Here is a 20,108-nt window from a genome sequence, read left to right as displayed (position 1 = left end):
AAAATAATTTAAATATTATTTTTAACTCATGTAACATAAACCCATTTTAAAAAGATTTTTATTTATTTGAAAGTCAGAGTTACAGAGAGAGAGGGAGAGGCAGAGAGAGAGGTCCTCCATCTGCTGGTTGGCTTCCCACATGTCCGCAATGGCTGGAGCTAGGCCCATCTGAAGCCAGGGGCTTCTTCCAGGTCTCCTACGTGGGTGCAGGGGCCCAAGCACTTGGGCCATCTTCTCTGCTTTCCCAGACCACAGCAGAGAGCTGGATCGGAAGTGGACAGCAGGGACTCAAGCTGATGCCCATCTGGGATGTCGGTACTGCAGGCAGCAGCTTTACCCACTATGCCACAGTGCCGGCCCAATAAACCCATTTGTTTAAAATGATTATTTATTTATTTGAAAGGCAGAGAGAGGGCCTCCATCCTGGTTCACTCCCCAGTTGGCTGCAGCAGCTGGAGCTGGGCTGACCCGAAGCCAGGAGCTTCCTCCGGGTCTCCCACGTGGGTGCAGGCCCAAGCACTCACAGCATACCCTGCTGCCCTCCTGGCGCATTAGCAGGGGGCTGGATCAGAAGTGCAGCAGCTGGGACTTGAACCAGTGCCAATATGGGATGCTAGCATCGCAGGTGGCGGCTTTACTCACTCTGCCCAGTGCCGGCTCCAGTCAACCCATGTTTATGGTCACATAATGGATATATATTTTCTCGATAATAACTGAATTTCCTCCAAGCAAAAACCATGGAGAGACAGGTGTCATTGTTTTACGTTTATGGAAATTCCGTTCCTGTCTGGCTTGGTGGAGAGTTGAGTTCTCATTCTTTTGCTTTCAGCCTGTTGCATGCTTGTTTTGGGCGAAGGGGGAGAACCCAGGCGGGAAGGAGGTGTGTTTCCCAGCATCCGCACGCTGGATCCTGTCCCTGGACTCCGGGGTGGGCCCTGAGCTTGGTTGTCCTGTGGGACCGACAGCCAAGGAGTGACAGGGGGCAGCCCTGCCCCGTCCTGGCAGTGCTGGGGGTGGGGTGGGGACACCACGTGGGCTGGATCGGCGGTGTTTCCAAGGCATAGTCCGGGGCTGTGTCCTCCCCCGTAGACGCGCGCTCTGGGCTCCAGCCTGTCTGCCTTGAGCTCTGCACATGATCCAAACACGGAGACAGACTCCTGTTCAGTCTGCACGTCTCGCTGGGATGTCAGCCGTGTGTGGCTGCAAACCCAGGGAGGCTGCAGGAGCTGTCCTGGCTTGGCTGGCTCGAGCTGACCGGTTTCTGGTTTCCTTTCTGCCTTTGCTGTCCGGTGGTGGACGACCCAGAGGGACAAGTCCAGCCACCAGGCTCCCGTGTCTCCTGCTGGAGTTTGCGCTGCACAGGGTGAGGGGGGCATCTTCCAGGGAGTTTATTCAGTGATCCGAGGCGGCAGGGGAGGGGCTGTAAGAAGCGGACAGGATTTGTGTGGGGAACTTGGTGAGAGGGGAGGAAGGCGGGCACAGGCACACTCTGCACTTCGTCAGAGAGAAGGGGCTGGTGCTGAGAGGACGGGTGGGGGTGGTGGCCCTGGCTCAGGCTCTCCCTGTTGGAGGAGCCTTTCTCTTTTTTTAATGTTTTTTTTTTTTTTTTTCAGAAAAACAGTATTTATTTATTAAAGGCAGAGAGAGAGAAAGAGAGATCTTCCATCCGCTGGTTCACTCCCCTAATGGCTACAATGGCCAGGGCTGGGCCAGGCCAGAGCTAGGAGCCAGGAGCTTCGTTTGGATGCCCCGCATGGGTGCAGAGCCCAGGTCCTTGGGCCATCCTCTGCTGCTTTCCCAGGTGCATTAGCAGGGACCTGGAACAGAAGCGGAGCAGGTGGGACTTGAACCAGTGCTGTTGTGGGGCACGTGTGTCCCAAGCAGCAGCTTCACCTGCTGTGCCCAGCGTCGGCTCCCGCCTTATTCCTGCACGCCCACCTGGGTCTCCGTGTCCGCGTGTGGCTCCTTTCACAGGGGTGGGGCCGGTGTGCCCCTGTATCGCACCCCTGCTTCTGGAGTTGAGCCTTTCCTACTGCGCCTGTCTGCTGATGTGTCAGTGTTGGGTGGGTTTCCTGTGAGCACTGAAATGGGCGTAGCACTGACTGGGAGGTGGGTGTCGCCTCGCCCCATTAGGTCCCCTGAGGTGGCAGCGCTGAGTGCAGGATCCAGTTTTGCTGACTCAGAGACCCTCTTGGTCCCAGCGCCCCGGCATGGTCCCAGTGCCCCGTCCTTGGAGGAATCCAGTGCTTGGTCTCGTCACGGCTTCGTCTGCAGGGCACATGAGTGGCAGGGGCAGCCAGCACGGCGCCGCAGAGTGGGTGACGCTGGCACTGTGCTTAGGGAGCCTGGGTGCTGGTGTGTCAGGGACAGAAGACGCTCCTGTGACTAAGCAGAGAAACCGAGTTTGATTTCGTGCCAGAGAGCGAGACCCTGGGCAGGGTGGTAGCTGAGGAGAGAGTGACAGATGTGGGCAAACCATGGAAATCTCACGGAGGAGGGCGGTTCTGGGATTTGCCCCCCCCCCCCCCCCCCCCGATGCCTCCTGGAAATACAACCTTTGAAAGTAACAAAAAGGAAAAAGTTGTGAGGGCTCCTCACCTGCGTGTGTGACTGACGGCTCGCTGGCGCGGCGCTGGGGGCGCGCCCTGTGCTCTGGCTGGGCGCGGCTGGGACCCACGCGGCGTCCATCTGCCGTCTGAGTGTACAGAACGCTGCCCTTCACACGAGCTGTGATGCCTGATGCCGTCACCGCGAAGTCTTGGGTTTCCTAGACGTGAGTGAGACTGAGCAGATGGTGTTCGGGACACACGCGTGTTTTCTCTCGGTTCTCTACCTGCGCGTTCTTGCAGGTTGCTGCTGGGTGGTGGAGCACACACACGGTCCTCTCACCTTGTGTCTGTCTGCAGCGAGCCAGTCCTGGGTGTTCCCTCTCTTCCGTTTGTCCTTCAGCACCACTTTTGGCATCTTTTCACTGAAGTCAGTGACAGGTGCAGGGGAGGAGAATTCTGTTTCCCTTACCCAGCGCGAGATTCACACGGAAGGGACTTGCCACAGGAGAGTAGGAGAGTAACACGCAGGTCCATCCCGTGCACGTGCAGGTGACGGACAGCTCCAGAGCAGGAAGCCACGTCTACGCCAGGCTGGACACGCAGCGGCAGGGCCCGGGGGGCACGGGGGCTCAGCTGGGGTGCATGCTCGCTGCTCCCCACACGCTGTATCTTCCTGGCAGGGGTGTCTCTCCTCCTGTCCCCCAGGGCCTTCTCAGTTGCACTGTGGGGGACTGTGGGGAGCAACTCAGACTAGACTGTTACTGGAATTAAGACTTATTCTATGCATCTGCTCTCCCACAATATGGCGCTGGGAGAGGAGGAAACAGCTTCTACACAGCTGCCTCCAGTTCAACCAATAAACTGTAGGACCTGCTCCTGATTGGAGGAGAGCAGCGTACTCGGCGTGTGGGTAGCAGAGTTGGGATTGGTGGAAGAGGACTATAAAGGAGGAGAGAGACAACATGCACCGGGAACATCTAAGAGGAACACCTGAGCAGCCCCCGAGAGAGCCGGCCGGCGGTGTGCCGCTCCCCCGCGGAAGTGGGGAAAAGTGGCCAGGGGGAACTGCCCTTCCACGGAGGTGGAAGGGATGGTAGCCAACCCGGGAAGAACCAGCAGCAAACCCGGGGAGGGCCGAGCAGACAAAAGAACAGCGCAGGGTCCTGTGTCATTCCTCCACGAAGAGGGGGAGCGACAGGGGACCCTCCTGCTTCTGCTGTTTCCTCAGTGCTGAGGGCTGTATTTTGGGGTCTGGAACCCCATCACAGTCAAACCCTTCACCCTCTGATATTTTGGGGTCTTCCCCGGTTCTCTTAGAGGCCTCACGGTCGCTGGTGTTGGTCCCACCTGGAGTTTGCTCCCGTGCAGGGTGGTGGTTGTGTTGCTCTAGACCTCGCTTGCAGGGCGCCTTTCCCTCCCGTCTGTGGGTCCTCGTCTCTGTGGCCCCTCCTCCTTGTTCTCACTATTTGTTACTTTTCTGTTTCTGAGCCAACACTGTGCTGTTGATCACTGGTCTTTGTCAACTGTGCTTTGCCGTCTTACACTGTTTATTCATTTTTAAAAATGCCTTTGTCCTCTGTTTCTTCTAACAGTCTTGAGGTTAGCTTGTCCGGTTCCTTCACTGCCCTTGGTACTGTGCTCGGGTTACACCGAGCCGTGTGGCTTGGGTGAGGAGTAGAGCCTTGCTGGCGTTGCAGGTCCCGCTCCGTCTTCTGCGTCGGCCACATCTGCCTCCTGGCTTCTGGGGGTCCCCAGCTTCTCCGCAGGGCGCTGGGTGCACGGGTGGCCTGGGGCAGGCTCCTCCCTGCCCTTCCTTGTGCCCCCTTCTTGCTGAGAGCTGATGGTGGACAGCCACCAGCCTGGGTCAGTGGCTCTGTCCCCCGGAAGAGCAGGCAGAGCACCTCGGGGAAGTCGGGAGCACTGAGCAGAGAGAGAGGCCGCCAGCCCGGGCCTTCCGGGGAAATGGCAGTTTGCGCTGGGATGGGGTGGCCTGCACGCAGCATGTGGGACCAGGAGCAGGGGGCGCTGCTGGAGGGAGGATGGCGTGCGGGACCAGGAGCAGGGGGCGCTGCTGAGGGAGGATGGCGTGCGGGACCAGGAGCAGGGGGCGCTGCTGAGGGAGGATGGCGTGTGGGACCAGGAGCAGGGGGAGCTGCTGGAGGGAGGATGGCGTGTGGGACCAGGAGCAGGGGGCGCTGCTGGAGGGAGGATGGCGTGCGGGACCAGGAGCAGGGGGAGCTGCTGAGGGAGGATGGCGTGCGGGACCAGGAGCAGGGGGTGCTGCTGAGGGAGGATGGCGTGCATGTGGGACCAGGAGCAGGGGGTGCTGCTGAGGGAGGATGGCGTGCATGCGGGACCAGGAGCAGGGGGCGCTGCTGGAGGGAGGATGGCGTGCGGGACCAGGAGCAGGGGGTGCATGCGGGACCAGGAGCAGGGGGAGCTGCTGGAGGGAGGATGGCGTGCGGGACCAGGAGCAGGGGGTGCTGCTGGAGGGAGGATGGCGTGTGGGACCAGGAGCAGGGGGTGCTGCTGAGGGAGGATGACGTGCGGGACCAGGAGCAGGGGGCGCTGCTGGAGGGAGGATGGCGTGCGGGACCAGGAGCAGGGGGTGCATGCGGGACCAGGAGCAGGGGGAGCTGCTGGAGGGAGGATGGCGTGCGGGACCAGGAGCAGGGGCGCTGCTGAGGGAGGATGGCGTGTGGGACCAGGAGCAGGGGGCGCTGCTGGAGGGAGGATGGCGTGCATGCGGGACCAGGAGCAGGGGGAGCTGCTGGAGGGAGGATGGCGTGCATGCGGGACCAGGAGCAGGGGCGCTGCTGAGGGAGGATGGCGTGTGGGACCAGGAGCAGGGGGCGCTGCTGAGGGAGGATGGCGTGTGGGACCAGGAGCAGGGGGCGCTGCTGAGGGAGGATGGCGTGCATGCGGGACCAGGAGCAGGGGGCGCTGCTGAGGGAGGATGGCGTGTGGGACCAGGAGCAGGGGGCGCTGCTGAGGGAGGATGGCGTGTGGGACCAGGAGCAGGGGGCGCTGCTGAGGGAGGATGGCGTGCATGTGGGACCAGGAGCAGTGGGCGCTGCTGAGGGAGGATGGCGTGCATGTGGGACCAGGAGCAGGGGGCGCTGCTGAGGGAGGATGGCGTGTGGGACCAGGAGCAGGGGGAGCTGCTGAGGGAGGATGGCGTGCATGTGGGACCAGGAGCAGGGGGAGCTGCTGAGGGAGGATGGCGTGTGGGACCAGGAGCAGGGGGCGCTGCTGAGGGAGGATGGCGTGTGGGACCAGGAGCAGGGGGCGCTGCTGAGGGAGGATGGCGTGTGGGACCAGGAGCAGGGGGCGCTGCTGAGGGAGGATGGCGTGCATGTGGGACCAGGAGCAGGGGGCGCTGCTGAGGGAGGATGGCGTGCATGTGGGACCAGGAGCAGGGGGCGCTGCTGAGGGAGGATGGCGTGTGGGACCAGGAGCAGGGGGAGCTGCTGAGGGAGGATGGCGTGCATGTGGGACCAGGAGCAGGGGGAGCTGCTGAGGGAGGATGGCGTGCATGTGGGACCAGGAGCAGGGTGTGCTGCTGAGGGAGGATGGCATGTGGGACCAGGAGCAGGGGGAGCTGCTGAGGGAGGATGGCGTGCGGGACCAGGAGCAGGGGGTGCTGCTGAGGGAGGATGGCGTGTGGGACCAGGAGCAGGGGGAGCTGCTGAGGGAGGATGGCGTGCGGGACCAGGAGCAGGGGGCGCTGCTGAGGGAGGATGGCGTGCGGGACCAGGAGCAGGGGGCGCTGCTGAGGGAGGATGGCGTGCGGGACCAGGAGCAGGGGGAGCTGCTGGAGGGAGGATGGCGTGCATGCGGGACCAGGAGCAGGGGGTGCTGCTGAGGGAGGATGGCGTGCGGGACCAGGAGCAGGGGGTGCTGCTGAGGGAGGATGGCGTGCGGGACCAGGAGCAGGGGGCACTGCTGAGGGAGGATGGCGTGCGGGACCAGGAGCAGGGGGAGCTGCTGGAGGGAGGATGGCGTGCATGCGGGACCAGGAGCAGGGGGAGCTGCTGAGGGAGGATGGCGTGCATGCGGGACCAGGAGCAGGGGGCGCTGCTGGAGGGAGGATGGCGTGCGGGACCAGGAGCAGGGGGCGCTGCTGAGGGAGGATGGCGTGCATGCGGGACCAGGAGCAGGGGGCGCTGCTGGAGGGAGGATGGCGTGCGGGACCAGGAGCAGGGGGCGCTGCTGGAGGGAGGATGGCGTGTGGGACCAGGAGCAGGGGGAGCTGCTGAGGGAGGATGGCGTGCATGCGGGACCAGGAGCAGGGGGCGCTGCTGGAGGGAGGATGGCGTGCGGGACCAGGAGCAGGGGGCGCTGCTGAGGGAGGATGGCGTGCATGCGGGACCAGGAGCAGGGGGCGCTGCTGAGGGAGGATGGCGTGCATGCGGGACCAGGAGCAGGGGGCGCTGCTGAGGGAGGATGGCGTGCATGCGGGACCAGGAGCAGGGGGCGCTGCTGAGGGAGGATGGCGTGCATGCGGGACCAGGAGCAGTGGGCGCTGCTGAGGGAGGATGGCGTGCATGCGGGACCAGGAGCAGGGTGTGCTGCTGGAGGGAGGATGGCGTGCATGCGGGACCAGGAGCAGGGGGCGCTGCTGAGGGAGGATGGCGTGCGGGACCAGGAGCAGTGGGCGCTGCTGAGGGAGGATGGCGTGCATGCGGGACCAGGAGCAGGGGGCGCTGCTGAGGGAGGATGGCGTGCATGCGGGACCAGGAGCAGGGTGTGCTGCTGAGGGAGGATGGCGTGCATGCGGGACCAGGAGCAGGGGGTGGTGCGGGAGGGAGGATGGCGTGTGGGACCAGGAGCAGGGGGTGCTGCTGAGGGAGGATGGCGTGTGGGACCAGGAGCAGGGGGCGCTGCTGGAGGGAGGATGGCGTGTGGGACCAGGAGCAGGGGGAGCTTTTGAGGGAGGATGGCGTGCATGCGGGACCAGGAGCAGGGGGTGCTGCTGAGGGAGGATGGCGTGTGGGACCAGGAACAGTGGGTGCTGCTGGAGGGAGGATGGCGTGTGGGACCAGGAGCAGTGGGTGCTGCTGAGGGAGGATGGCGTGCGGGACCAGGAGCAGGGGGCGCTGCTGGAGGGAGGATGGCGTGCGGGACCAGGAGCAGGGGGAGCTGCTGAGGGAGGATGGCGTGCATGCGGGACCAGGAGCAGGGGGAGCTGCTGAGGGAGGATGGCGTGTGGGACCAGGAGCAGGGGGCGCTGCTGAGGGAGGATGGCGTGTGGGACCAGGAGCAGGGGGAGCTGCTGAGGGAGGATGGCGTGCGGGACCAGGAGCAGGGGGCGCTGCTGAGGGAGGATGGCGTGCGGGACCAGGAGCAGTGGGTGCTGCTGAGGGAGGATGGCGTGTGGGACCAGGAGCAGGGGGCGCTGCTGAGGGAGGATGGCATGTGGGACCAGGAGCAGGGGGAGCTGCTGAGGGAGGATGGCGTGCGGGACCAGGAGCAGGGGGCGCTGCTGGAGGGAGGATGGCGTGTGGGACCAGGAGCAGGGGGAGCTGCTGAGGGAGGATGGCGTGTGGGACCAGGAGCAGGGGGCGCTGCTGGAGGGAGGATGGCGTGCATGCGGGACCAGGAGCAGGGGGCGCTGCTGAGGGAGGATGGCGTGCATGCGGGACCAGGAGCAGGGGGAGCTGCTGAGGGAGGATGGCGTGCATGCGGGACCAGGAGCAGGGGGCGCTGCTGAGGGAGGATGGCGTGCATGCGGGACCAGGAGCAGGGGGCGCTGCTGAGGGAGGATGACGTGCGGGACCAGGAGCAGTGGGCGCTGCTGAGGGAGGATGGCGTGCATGCGGGACCAGGAGCAGGGTGTGCTGCTGGAGGGAGGATGGCGTGCATGCGGGACCAGGAGCAGGGGGCGCTGCTGAGGGAGGATGGCGTGCGGGACCAGGAGCAGTGGGCGCTGCTGAGGGAGGATGGCGTGCATGCGGGACCAGGAGCAGGGGGCGCTGCTGAGGGAGGATGGCGTGCATGCGGGACCAGGAGCAGGGGGCGCTGCTGAGGGAGGATGGCGTGCATGCGGGACCAGGAGCAGGGTGTGCTGCTGAGGGAGGATGGCGTGCATGCGGGACCAGGAGCAGGGGGTGGTGCGGGAGGGAGGATGGCGTGTGGGACCAGGAGCAGGGGGTGCTGCTGAGGGAGGATGGCGTGTGGGACCAGGAGCAGGGGGCGCTGCTGGAGGGAGGATGGCGTGTGGGACCAGGAGCAGGGGGAGCTGCTGAGGGAGGATGGCGTGCATGTGGGACCAGGAGCAGCGGGTGCTGCTGAGGGAGGATGGCGTGTGGGACCAGGAACAGTGGGTGCTGCTGGAGGGAGGATGGCGTGTGGGACCAGGAGCAGTGGGTGCTGCTGAGGGAGGATGGCGTGCGGGACCAGGAGCAGGGGGCGCTGCTGGAGGGAGGATAGCGTGCGGGACCAGGAGCAGGGGGAGCTGCTGAGGGAGGATGGCGTGCATGCGGGACCAGGAGCAGGGGGAGCTGCTGAGGGAGGATGGCGTGTGGGACCAGGAGCAGGGGGCGCTGCTGAGGGAGGATGGCGTGTGGGACCAGGAGCAGGGGGAGCTGCTGAGGGAGGATGGCATGCGGGACCAGGAGCAGGGGGCGCTGCTGGAGGGAGGATGGCGTGCGGGACCAGGAGCAGTGGGTGCTGCTGAGGGAGGATGGCGTGTGGGACCAGGAGCAGGGGGCGCTGCTGAGGGAGGATGGCATGTGGGACCAGGAGCAGGGGGAGCTGCTGAGGGAGGATGGCGTGCGGGACCAGGAGCAGGGGGCGCTGCTGGAGGGAGGATGGCGTGCGGGACCAGGAGCAGTGGGTGCTGCTGAGGGAGGATGGCGTGCGGGACCAGGAGCAGGGGGCGCTGCTGAGGGAGGATGGCGTGCGGGACCAGGAGCAGGGGGCGCTGCTGGAGGGAGGATGGCGTGCATGCGGGACCAGGAGCAGGGGGAGCTGCTGAGGGAGGATGGCGTGTGGGACCAGGAGCAGGGGGCGCTGCTGAGGGAGGATGGCGTGCATGCGGGACCAGGAGCAGGGGGCGCTGCTGAGGGAGCATGGTGTGCGGGACCAGGAGCAGGGGGCGCTGCTGGAGGGAGGATGGCGTGTGGGACCAGGAGCAGGGGGAGCTGCTGGAGGGAGGATGGCGTGTGGGACCAGGAGCAGGGGGAGCTGTGGGAGGGAGGATGGCGTGCATGCGGGACCAGGAGCAGGGGGAGCTGCTGAGGGAGGATGGCGTGCATGCGGGACCAGGAGCAGGGGGTGCTGCTGAGGGAGGATGGCATGCGGGACCAGGAGCAGGGTGCGCTGCTGAGGGAGGATGGCGTGTGGGTGAGTGAGCGTGTTTGTGGGAGGATGTGTCTGTGGCATGTGAGGAAGTGCAGACTCGTGTGTCTCGGGTCCACTTGTGTATCTGGTCTACGTGTATGTGTGTGGTCTGTGTGTATGTGTGGTTCATGTGTGTGTGGTCTGTGTGCATGTGTGGTTCATGTGTGTGGTCTGTGTGCATGTGTGGTTCATGTGTGTGTTGTATGTGTGGCTCGTGTGTATGTGTGTGGTCTGTGTGTGTGTGTGGTTCATGTGTGAGTGGTCTATGTGTGCATGGTCTGTATGTGTATGTGGTCTGTGTATGTATGGTTCATATGTGTGTGGTCTGTGTGTGTAAGTATGGTTCATGTGTGTGTATGTGTGCTTCATGTGTGTGTGGTTTGTGTGTGGTCTTGTGTGTGTGGTTCATGTGTGTGTGGTGTGTGTATGTGTGGTGTGTGTGTTGTCTGTGTGGTCTCTGGTCTGTGTGTGTATGTGTAGTGTGTGTGTATATGTGGTCTGTGTGTGTATGTGGTCTGTGACTATGTGTGTGGTCTGTATATATCTGGTCTGTATGTATGTATGGTCAGTGCCTGTGTATGTGTTTGTGGTCTGTGTGTGTGTGGCCTGTGCCTGTGTGTGTGTGGTCTGTGTTTGTATCTCTGTGGTGTGTGTGTGTCTGTGTGTGTGTGTGCCTGGTCTGTGTGTGTTTGGTCTACATATGTGTGTGGTCTGTGCCTGTGTGGGGTTCTGGGCACAGACTTACAGATTCCTGGATCAGTATGGCTAGGCAGGGAAGCAAAGGAGGTGGGGTTCTGGCCACACACTGACAGGTTCCTGGTGCCGTCAGGAGCAGGCAGGGGAGCCTGCTGTGTGGTCTGTATTTATATCTTACTTATATATCTGGTCTGGGTGTGTGTGTGTGTGTGTGTGGGCGTGTGGGCTGTGTGTGTGGGCTGTGTTTATATTTCTGTTCTCTGTATGTGTGTGTGTTTGGTCTGTGCCTGTGTGTGTGTGGTCTGTGTTTGCATCTGTGGACTGGGTGTGTGTGTGTGTATGTGTGTATGGTCTGGGTGTGTGGTCTGTACATGTGTGTATGCCTGGTCTGCGTACCTGTGTCTGGTCTGTGTGGTCTGTGTGTGTGTGTGTGTGTGTATGGCCTGTGTGTGTGTGGTCTGTACATGTGTGTATGCATTGTCTGCACACTTGTGTCTGGTCTCTCTGTGTGTGTGTGTATGGCCTGTGTGTGTGGTTTGTACATGTGTGTATGCCTGGTTTGTGCACATGTGTCTGGTCTGTGTGTGTGTATGTGTGTGTGTGGCCTGTGTGTGTGGTCTGTACATGTGTGTATGCCTTGTCTGCACACTTGTGTCTTGTCTATGTGATCTGTTTGTGTGTGTGTGTATGGCCTGTGTGTGTGTGGTCTGTACATGTGTGTATGCCTGGTCTGTGCACATGTGTCTGGTCTGTGTGGTCAGTGTGTGTGTATGTGTGTGTGTGGCCTGTGTCTGTGTAGTCTGCATGGTGTATGCTTGGTCTGTGCACATGTGTCTTGTCTGTGTGTATGTGTGTATGGCCTGTGAGTGTGTGGTCTGTACATGTGTGTATGCCTGGTCTTCGCATGTTTGGTTCGTGTGGTCTGTGTATGTGTGTATGTAGTAAGGTCTGTTGTGTGTGGTCTGTACATGTGTGTATGTCTTCTGGTCTGTGCACGTTTGGTCTATGTGATCTGTGTGGTCTGTGTTTGTATGTCTGGTCTGTGTGGTCTCTGTATTGTGTGTGGTCTGTACATGGTGTATGTCTAGTCTGTTGGATCTGTGTATGTGTGTATGGCCTGTACTGTGTGGTCTGTACATGTGTGTATGTCTGGTCTGTGCACATGTGTGTTGTCTGTGTGTGTATGTGTGTATGGCCTGTGTGTTTGTGGTCTGTACATATGTGTATGCCTGGTCTGCGCACGTGTGTGTGGCCTGTGCATGTGTGGTCTGTACATGTGTGTATGGTCTGTGTGCATGTGTCTGGTCTGTGTGTTCTCTGTGTCTATGTTGTGTGTGGTCTGTACATAATGTATGTCTGGTCTGTGCACCTGTGTGTTGTCTGTGTGTGTATGTGTGTATGGCCTGTGTGTGTGTGGTCTGTACATGTGTGTATGGTCTGTGTGCGTGTGTCTGGTCTGTGTGGTCTCTGTGTGTACATGTGTGTATGTTGTGTGAGGTCTGTACATGGTGTATGGTCTGTGTGATCTGTGTGGTCTGTGTGTGTGTTTATGCATGCAGGGCCTGTGCGTGTGTGGATTGTACATGTGTGTATGTCTGGTCTGTGTGATTTGTGTGTGTATGTGTGTATGGCCTGTGCATGTGTGGTCTGTACATGTGTGTATGTCTGGTCTGTGTGTGTATGTGTGTATGGCCTGTGTATGTGTGGTTTGTACATGTGTGTATGTCTGGTCTGTGTGGTCTGTGTGTGTGTATGGCCTGTGCGTGTGTGGTCTGCACATGTGTGTATGGTCTGTGTGATCTGTGTGTGTGTGTGTCTGTGTGTATGGTCTGTGTGTGTGTGGTCTGTACATGTGTGTATGGTCTGTGTGCGTGTGTCTGGTCTGTGTGGTCTCTGTGTGTATATGTGTGTATGTTGTGTGAGGTCTGTACATGGTGTGTGTCTGGTCTGTGTGATCTGTGTGGTCTGTGTGTGTTTATGCATGCATGGCCTGTGTGTGTGTGGTCTGTACATGTGTGTATGGTCTGTGCGCGTGTGTCTGGTCTGTGTGGTCTCTGTGTGTATATGTGTGTATGTTGTGTGAGGTCTGTACATGGTGTGTGTCTGGTCTGTGTGATCTGTGTGGTCTGTGTGTGTTTATGCATGCATGGCCTGTGTGTGTGTGGTCTGTACATGTGTGTATGTCTGGTCTGTGTGATCTGTTTGTGTGTATGTGTGTGTGGCCTGTGTGTGTCTGTACATGTGTGTATGTCTGGTCTGTGTGATCTGTGTGTGTGTATGGCCTGTGCGTGTGTGGTCTATACATGTGTGTATGCCTGGTCTGCGCACATGTGTGTGGCCTGTGCGTGTGTGGTCTGTACATGTGCATATGTCTGGTCTGTGTGCATGTGTCTGGTCTGTGCAAGTCTCTGTGTGGGATAGCAGTTCTGTCTTGCTGGTGCCCCCTGCCTTCTCTCACCTGTCAGATCAGGTGCCCCGTTCCCCATGAACACAGCCCAGAGTCCCCGTCCTCTGAGGGAGATGTCTTGGCTATTGGACAACTGAGGACTCGGGCCGGTATTGTGGTGCGGCGGGTGAGGCCTCTGCTGTGACAGCGGGTCCCCTATTTCTGGCACGTTCTGCTGGTTTCCTCCAGAGTTGGGAATGTGGCACACTCACCCTGTGCCGTCACCCGTGGGTGCTGGGTGAGCCTTCTGCTTCCAGGACCTTCGTGCCGCCATGGGCTGGGGGCCATGGGTGCTGCATGGCTGCTTTTACTCTGGGAATCCTGTGGTGCAGTTGCGGCTCTGGGCATGGTGGAGACAACATCTGGACGTGCATTAGCTCCAAGGCCACCGCCCTTCATGGACGTGAAATGTCATCTGGTCTCTTGATTCAGAAAGCGCTCAGGAAAACGCCTCCAAAATCTGTGCTCCCGCAGGTTTGCGGGGTTCATTCCAGCCCCCACGGCCACCTCTGAGGGATCGGGAACAACCCTGGTGTTGTGTCTGGGAGAAATGCGTCCCCAGGCCACAGGGTGGGGACCCTGCCCTTGGGGCCGCGCCCTGTCCTGACACTGCCTGCGGTGGGGTTGGGTGGGTCTGGCAGTCTGTAGGCACCTTCCCACTGGGCGCTCCGATTGCAGAGAAGAAAGCAAACCTGCCCCGCCGAGGGCTGCGGTGTGCCTGTCCCTGACTCCCCTTTCCCCCCGCCCCAGGCTGCAGTGTGCTGTGTCCCTGACTCCCCCCCCCCCCAGGGCTGTGGTGTGCCTGTCCCTGACTCCCCCCAGGACTGCAGTATACTGTGTCCCTGACCCCCCCCCCCCCCGGGCTGTGGTGTGCCTGTCCCAGAACGCCCAGGCTATGGGATCCGGGTGTCCTTTTCTGGGGTGTCCTTATTTCTTGGCTGGGGTTGTGACAGGGCCCACCGCCTTCACAGCACTGCAGGAGGGTGAAGAGGAAGGAGTTGAACCGCTGTGTGCCACAGACACTGGTGGGCTTGGGGGCTCTTGGCTTCACCTGCAGTGAGCGCTCACTCCAAGTCTCTCTATCTGTGGAGGGCAAGCAGCTGTCCTCCCAGGCTCTCCGAGGACAGCAGGGCCCACTCTGCTGCTGCCACTTTGTCCTGGCCTCAGCGCCAGGCGAACTTGGTGTTGCTAAGGCCCTGTCTTTGTGTTACTTAGAAAACACATTAGCTGGGGCAGTGCTGGCCGCTTGGGAGTGTGCTCAGCTGGGGTCACCCTGGCAGCCTCTCTGTCCTGGGTGGCCCTGCCCCGCCCTCCCTTTGCCTCTTTCGACTTCACGCTGGCTTTGGTCCCCAGCCGGAGGCCCACGGGATGCGCCCCTGGGCCGGGCAGTGTGGATCCAGGGCGTCCCGCGAGTCAACTGAAGCACACAGTGGCCATGCACAGACCTCAGGGGATGGCATTCGCTGGGGCTCCTCGGAGCTCCTGAGCCCTGAGGGGGAGGGGTCCACCCTGGGGAGCCCGTCTGCCCCGCAGGAGACGCGGGGAGTCTGGATGGAAGAGACCCTGCATCTGTCCACAACAGGGAACTCTGAGCCAGCCAGGCTGTAGCACCCACGCCCTCGGTCCATCAGGCAAGATGGACGTTTTCCCACCATGCTGGGCCTCATCGGGGCAGCCGTGCCTGCGGGGTGGGGGAGGGAGCCTCTGTCTCGTTTCTGTGTAGTGGTGGTGGTGGGGAGTCCCTCCCACAGCTTGGCTGCTGCACAGGTGGTGGGCAGTGAGCCCTATTAGTTTGGGGTAGCCCCTGGAGCCCATTCTTCGTCCCCTCCACGTGCTGCGGCTGCCCTGGCGGCAGTACGTGGCCAGCTCCGTCCCTCGGAGGCTCAGGTTGGCCCCAGTCCAGCTGGGCAAGTGCCCCAGGAGGATGCCGAGTTGAGTTCTCTTCCCTGCCAAAGGACCTGGCGGCGTCTGCACCCCATGGGGAGGTGAGGGCGCCCTTGCCTCTGCTGTTGAGGAGCCAATTCCAGCTCACCACATTGACCATGCACTTGAGCCCGGCGCTGCTGTCATCATCCAATTATGCCCAGGATGCAGTAGGAAGAACACAGACACTGCGCAGGCAGGAGGGGCCGCTGGGGCTGCGGCCTCCCTGGCCACCCGCTCACTGCCCCTGGCCAGTGGCCAGGCCCTACCTGGGGAGAGCGTTCGATCTCGGTCATCCCTGTGCTGAAACACGTGCCCTGGTGATGGGGTCGGCAGCCACTCTGGCTCCAGGGCAGCTCTGAGCCAGTCAGGCCCCGGGGCGGCTGAAGGATAGTGTGTCTTGTGGGAGCGCGTGCCAGAGGCCCAGGGCGGCTGAAGGGGGATGTGTCTTGGTGGGGGGGTCGTGTGCCTGAGCAGCACGGCTGGGTGTGCCTCCCAAGGTCGCTGATGTCTCCGAAGGCCGACATCTCCAGGGAGTGACTCTGCTCCTCCAGGAAAGGAGAGGAACTGGTGGTAGTGGGGAGGGGCCCGCAGGGCAGCACCGCAGAGAGCCCCACACGTGTGGCCATGCGTCTCCGTGTCATCGGTCACCGTCAGCACGCGTGAGGCTGTCCTCACGGAAGAAAATGGAGCCCCGGCAGCACGGGTCCCTGAGCTTTGTCCTGAGCCTGCAGCTATGACAGCCGCCTCGTGCCCTGGACTTCCTGAAGGGATGGCCAGCCAGTGTCCTCCCCCAGCCGAGGCATGGCCTGCCCTTGTCCGAGCTTCTGTTCTCACCCTTCCTGCTCCCACCTCGCCCCCTCCCCCGCCTCCAGACCCTCTCTGGTCCGTTCTGCTCACCTGTCAAGCCCACGCGTCGAGATCCACTTCCTGCCTTGAGCCCTCCCCCAGCCTCAGGCGCGTCTCATCGCTTGCTGTTCTTCAGCAGGAAGTTGCTGTAGTCCCGTCTCTTGGATCACCATAGCCTCTCCCAGGTGCCTCCCGGCCTGGGTGCCCTCAGGGTCCCCGGCTGTGTCCTGGGGGTCAGGACTCCACATGGTGACCCAGCAAAGGCTCGGTGACAGCTGGTTGTGGGCAGGTGTGGCAGCCCCATCACTGCCAGGACTGGGGCTGGGGCCTGCCAGCGAAGGCATGGACGTGGGGACTCTGGGTGCCCTGGACCTCCCTGTGGTCAGCAGCACCCAGCCGTGTGGCTGGGCGTTTGAAGAAGAGATCTTGTCTCTGGAGAGAAACACATGATCCCAGAGAGAATCCACGAGAGCTGTAATTGGCACCGACTGTGCGAGTTACCTCCCCAGAGGACGAGGACTGGGAAGGGAGTCGTGGCAGGGAGAGCTGGTGGTGGGGGGCTCCGGAGGGCGGCTGGACTCAGTTCAGCCCCTGGGCATGTGTGGAGACAGACACATGAGCCCTTCGCTGACCTTGAGGTCCACCAGGGAGTACCCGCATGGCTTCCGGGGGGGGGGGCAGGTTAGGACAAAGGTGAATGGCTCCTCCCCCTTCCTGAGTCCTGCCCGTGAGTTTTCGCCTGGACCATCTCTGCCACCATGTCTGTTGGTAAAGGTTCTTATTTTGTAAGCGATAGAAATCAAATCTGGCTAATAGAAACAGAAAAGTGCTTTTACTTTGGACTGACTCAAATGGAGAAACCCAGAACCAAGTTCTGAAAGACCGGAGCCAGCCAAGGTTCGGAGCTGGGAGTGAGCGGAAGTTGCGTCCTGGCTGGTCTCGGAAGAGAAACAAACCTCCTCCCACCGGGAGCACCTGTTTCAGATGAGCTGCAACCTCAGGGTCGGGGCAGAGCTGGTGGGCACAGCAAGACCAGTGTCCACCCTGCCAGGCAGAGGAGCCGCTTGCTGGCTGGCCTGGGTTACCTGAGCCCCAGGACTGGACAGGGGGAGGAGTGGGAAGGCATGGGGGCAGGGGCAGGGCTGGAGGGAGCAAATTCCATGGGAGACCAGTTAGCTCCCTGCCTGGGGCTCGGGGAGGGGCCAGGCTGGAGGAGATGAGGAGGCCTTGGGGGAGGGGAGCGGACCATGGGAAATGGGTGAAATTATACACGGAGTGGGCGTTCGGCCTAGCAGTTAAGATGCTGGTTAGGGCACCCCAGTTCCATGTGGCGGTGTCTGGGCTTGATCCCTGCCTTGGCTCCTCACCCCGCTTTCCTGCCCATGCACGCCCTGGGGGCAGGGGTGATGGCTCAGTTAATTGTAGGAGACCTGGACTGCGATCCCAGCTCCCAGCTTTGGCCCGGGCCGGCCCTGACCCTGCAGCCATTTGGGAAGTGAACCCGTGGATGGGAGTGTTCTCTGTTTTCTCTCTTTCTCGGTGTCTCTTCCTCTGCTTTTCTGCGTCTCAAATAAATCATAATGGTGAAGATTACGTGAGGAAAGCAGAACAGAAGTTCACGTCTCGTGGCCAGGGACAGGGGACGGCAAGGGGCACAGGCCAAGGTCAGCACTGCCGGGTGCCTCAGAGAGGTCGGGGCGTCCCCTGCCGTGGGGTAGAACGGCAGCTTCCCAGCCACAGCACCGAGAGCCGTGCCAGGCCGGCCATGTGCACTGCTGCAGACCGTGGCTTGCTCCAGGCCGCCGTGGCCACGGCTGTGGCAGGAGGACTCGGCGCCCCGAATCCCTGAAGAAATGTATGGCGGATATGGCAACCTTTGCGTGGTCGCTTACTCCTGTCTTGTTCTCTGCTGAATAGATAGATAAGGATCGCGGCCACCAGCACCCTTGCAGCCGAGTGCAGTCATTGGCTGCTGCGCCGGCCCGGCCACCTCTACCCGAGCCGCAGTTGGGTGGGTGGGGGGCTCCTCCATGTAGAGAAGGAGCACAAAAGCCCCGTGGTGGGTTCAGCCATCTTGGCATTGTCATTTGAGGTTTTCTTTAATTAAAAGTCTGCCTTGGAGTGTGTCAAGTACTCCCCTGTTTCTGCCATTCTTCTTATCTCTATGGCAACGAAAACATTTCAGCGTTTACATGGACATAGTCTTCCTGGCTCACGCACTGTCTGAACCACGTGTGTGTGTGTGTGCGTGCGGGGCAGGAATGGCAGCTGCTGCTCCTGCTGGCGAAGATGGGGAGTTGCCACGACAACCACGGGGCCTGCCGCCGCCCTCTCTGTCAGCACCAGGTCGGGGCTTCGGGTGGATCCGCCGGCATGTTTTTGTGGCCTTCCCCGTGTGTGTGTGTGTGAAGCACCTGTCTTACTAAGATGGCTGCACCATCCTCTCAGGCACGCTCACCTGCCAGGTGAGGCTGGCGGGAGGCCCGGGAGGTGTGGACGCTGGTGGCACTGCCCTGCATGGCTGGCAGGCAGGGCCCCAGGCCTCGTTCCTCATGTTGGGCAAGGCACGCTGGCAGGCGGACTTTGTGTTTTCAAACTTCCCCTCTCCCGCTCTCGTCTTCCCAGGCTTGCCATCGGGACCTGTGGCTGGGCAGGTGCATGTGCCCACCTGCATGTCCTCTGGGCCCAGTGCTGTGGGCCTCTCTGTGTCTGTGGGCTGGGAGCCCGTTCCAGCAGCTCCACCTGCAGGATGCTCTGTGAGGTGGCCTCGGCCTTGTGGCCTGTCTGCCCCTGGCTCCCCTGTGAGAGCCAACGGTGACTTCCCTCCAAAGTGACCGCCATGGAACAGGTGCAGGACACAGGGAAGGGCGGGTCTTCCTGTCCCTGTGCAGGAGGAATCCGAGGCCATTGCTCGCTTGTGACGCTTGGCTTCCAAGGTTGGGGATTACATTTGCAAGTTAACTGCACATGTCGGGGTTCAGAGGGAGGCACGCAGGCCTGTGCACCAATCCAATCTGAAGTCATCACCACTGAGAAACGAGGCTAATTGGCAGGTGTCTCAGGGAAGTGAATGGACAAACAGCGCCTTGAACGAGGCCTGGGGTCCAGCCTGCCTTACTTTGTGCTGGGGTGAGGTGAGGTAGCCAGACAGGACTGCCCGTGAGTGCCACGTCTGGGGTCCCGCTGCCAGGAGGGGCAGCCAGGCGCAGGCAGTGAGGTCTCCAGGACTCCACAGCGAGCACAAAGGGTCTGGAGACCCGGGGTCAGGGCCGGTCTCATGTCGGGCAGTGTGAGCAGCTGGCACCAACAGGCAGGATGGAGCTGCCCTCGGAGGGCAGAGGGACGGAAGGCAGGAAGGAGGAGACTCCCAGCAGGCGGCACCGAGGGTTCCCACCCCGTCTCCCTGGGAGGGGCCCATCGTGGGCTGAACCCCAAGGTTCAGAAGTTTGTGCAGCAGAGTAAACGTTTGATTCCGTTGTCCATGGACTTTTGAAGTGCCGTGTGTGAGCTCAGCTTTCTCACACATGAGCGTGGTTTGCCCTTATTTCTTGACTCGCTGGTCCACAGCGCATCACACCACTTGTGAGTTAAATTCCCTGTGACACCTAGAGCTACAAAAGAAGACAGAAACCATCAGCATAGAAGCAGGTGTGCTGAGCTCTCTGCCTCACGGAGAGCGAGTTCTGGCTTTGCCGGTGTCTCCACAGCACTACCTCTAGAAGGTGACGCAGCTGTTGACTGGGGCAGGGGGAGGCTGGGAAGACCCCTGCTGTGAGCCGCCCCTTCCTTCCACAGAGCTTGCATCCCTGAGCCGGGCCTTCCCAATTCCAGCTCCCAGAGAGGCCACTCCCTGCTGGGCTGTGACACCTGGGGAAGGAGTCACCCAGCTCCACTACTCACAGAACAGCCTTCCACAGGCCGAGCTAAGCAAACGCATGGCGGTGGCAGCACCCGGGCTGCCAGTGCTGGCGGAGCTGGCGAGGGGAGTGGAGCCAGGGCTGCGCTCCCCTGGTTCTGATGGTGAACGCCAGGGCCTTGGGGCCATCACCCTGGTGGTTTCCTGGCTGCCGATTTTAAAGGCATGACCAGGAGAGCTTTGACAATGACTTTTGCTGATAGCTGCCGTGCACAGTGGTCCTACGCTGGCACGCGAGCCTCCCACAGTGCTGAGTCCCCCGCGTTGCCGATTTCATTTGTCAGAGGGCGAGTGCAGTCTTGGCAGAGGTGTGGCTTCGGCTGGTTGGGCAAGCGCATTTTTAAACATTCATAGAAAGATAGGAAAGCGGTACTCGGAGGACAAA

The 20,108-nt window shown here is 61.3% G+C and overlaps 1 long non-coding RNA gene across 5 annotated transcripts; it reads right to left on the bottom strand.

The window, feature by feature from the left end:
• Positions 1 to 1,703: 1,703 nt before the first annotated feature.
• Positions 1,704 to 3,740, bottom strand: LOC149124491 (uncharacterized). 5 transcript variants are annotated; one of them, XR_016212661.1, is made up of 3 exons: positions 2,599 to 3,740; positions 1,939 to 2,385; positions 1,704 to 1,817 (listed from the first exon to the last, which is right to left on the bottom strand). It is a non-coding gene; the product is annotated as an uncharacterized LOC149124491 (long non-coding RNA). The 5 variants fall into 5 exon arrangements; XR_016212663.1 differs by having other exon boundaries at positions 1,704 to 2,385; positions 2,599 to 2,767; positions 2,890 to 3,740; XR_016212660.1 differs by having other exon boundaries at positions 1,704 to 2,446.
• Positions 3,741 to 20,108: the final 16,368 nt, after the last annotated feature.

This window comes from Oryctolagus cuniculus, chromosome 9, assembly GCF_051225735.1.
Source record: "Oryctolagus cuniculus isolate XC-2025 breed Fujian yellow rabbit chromosome 9, ASM5122573v1, whole genome shotgun sequence".
Classification (NCBI taxonomy): Eukaryota; Metazoa; Chordata; class Mammalia; order Lagomorpha; family Leporidae; genus Oryctolagus; species Oryctolagus cuniculus.
Note: the sequence above shows the minus strand (reverse complement) of the source record. Positions and strands in the feature narration are given on the sequence as shown.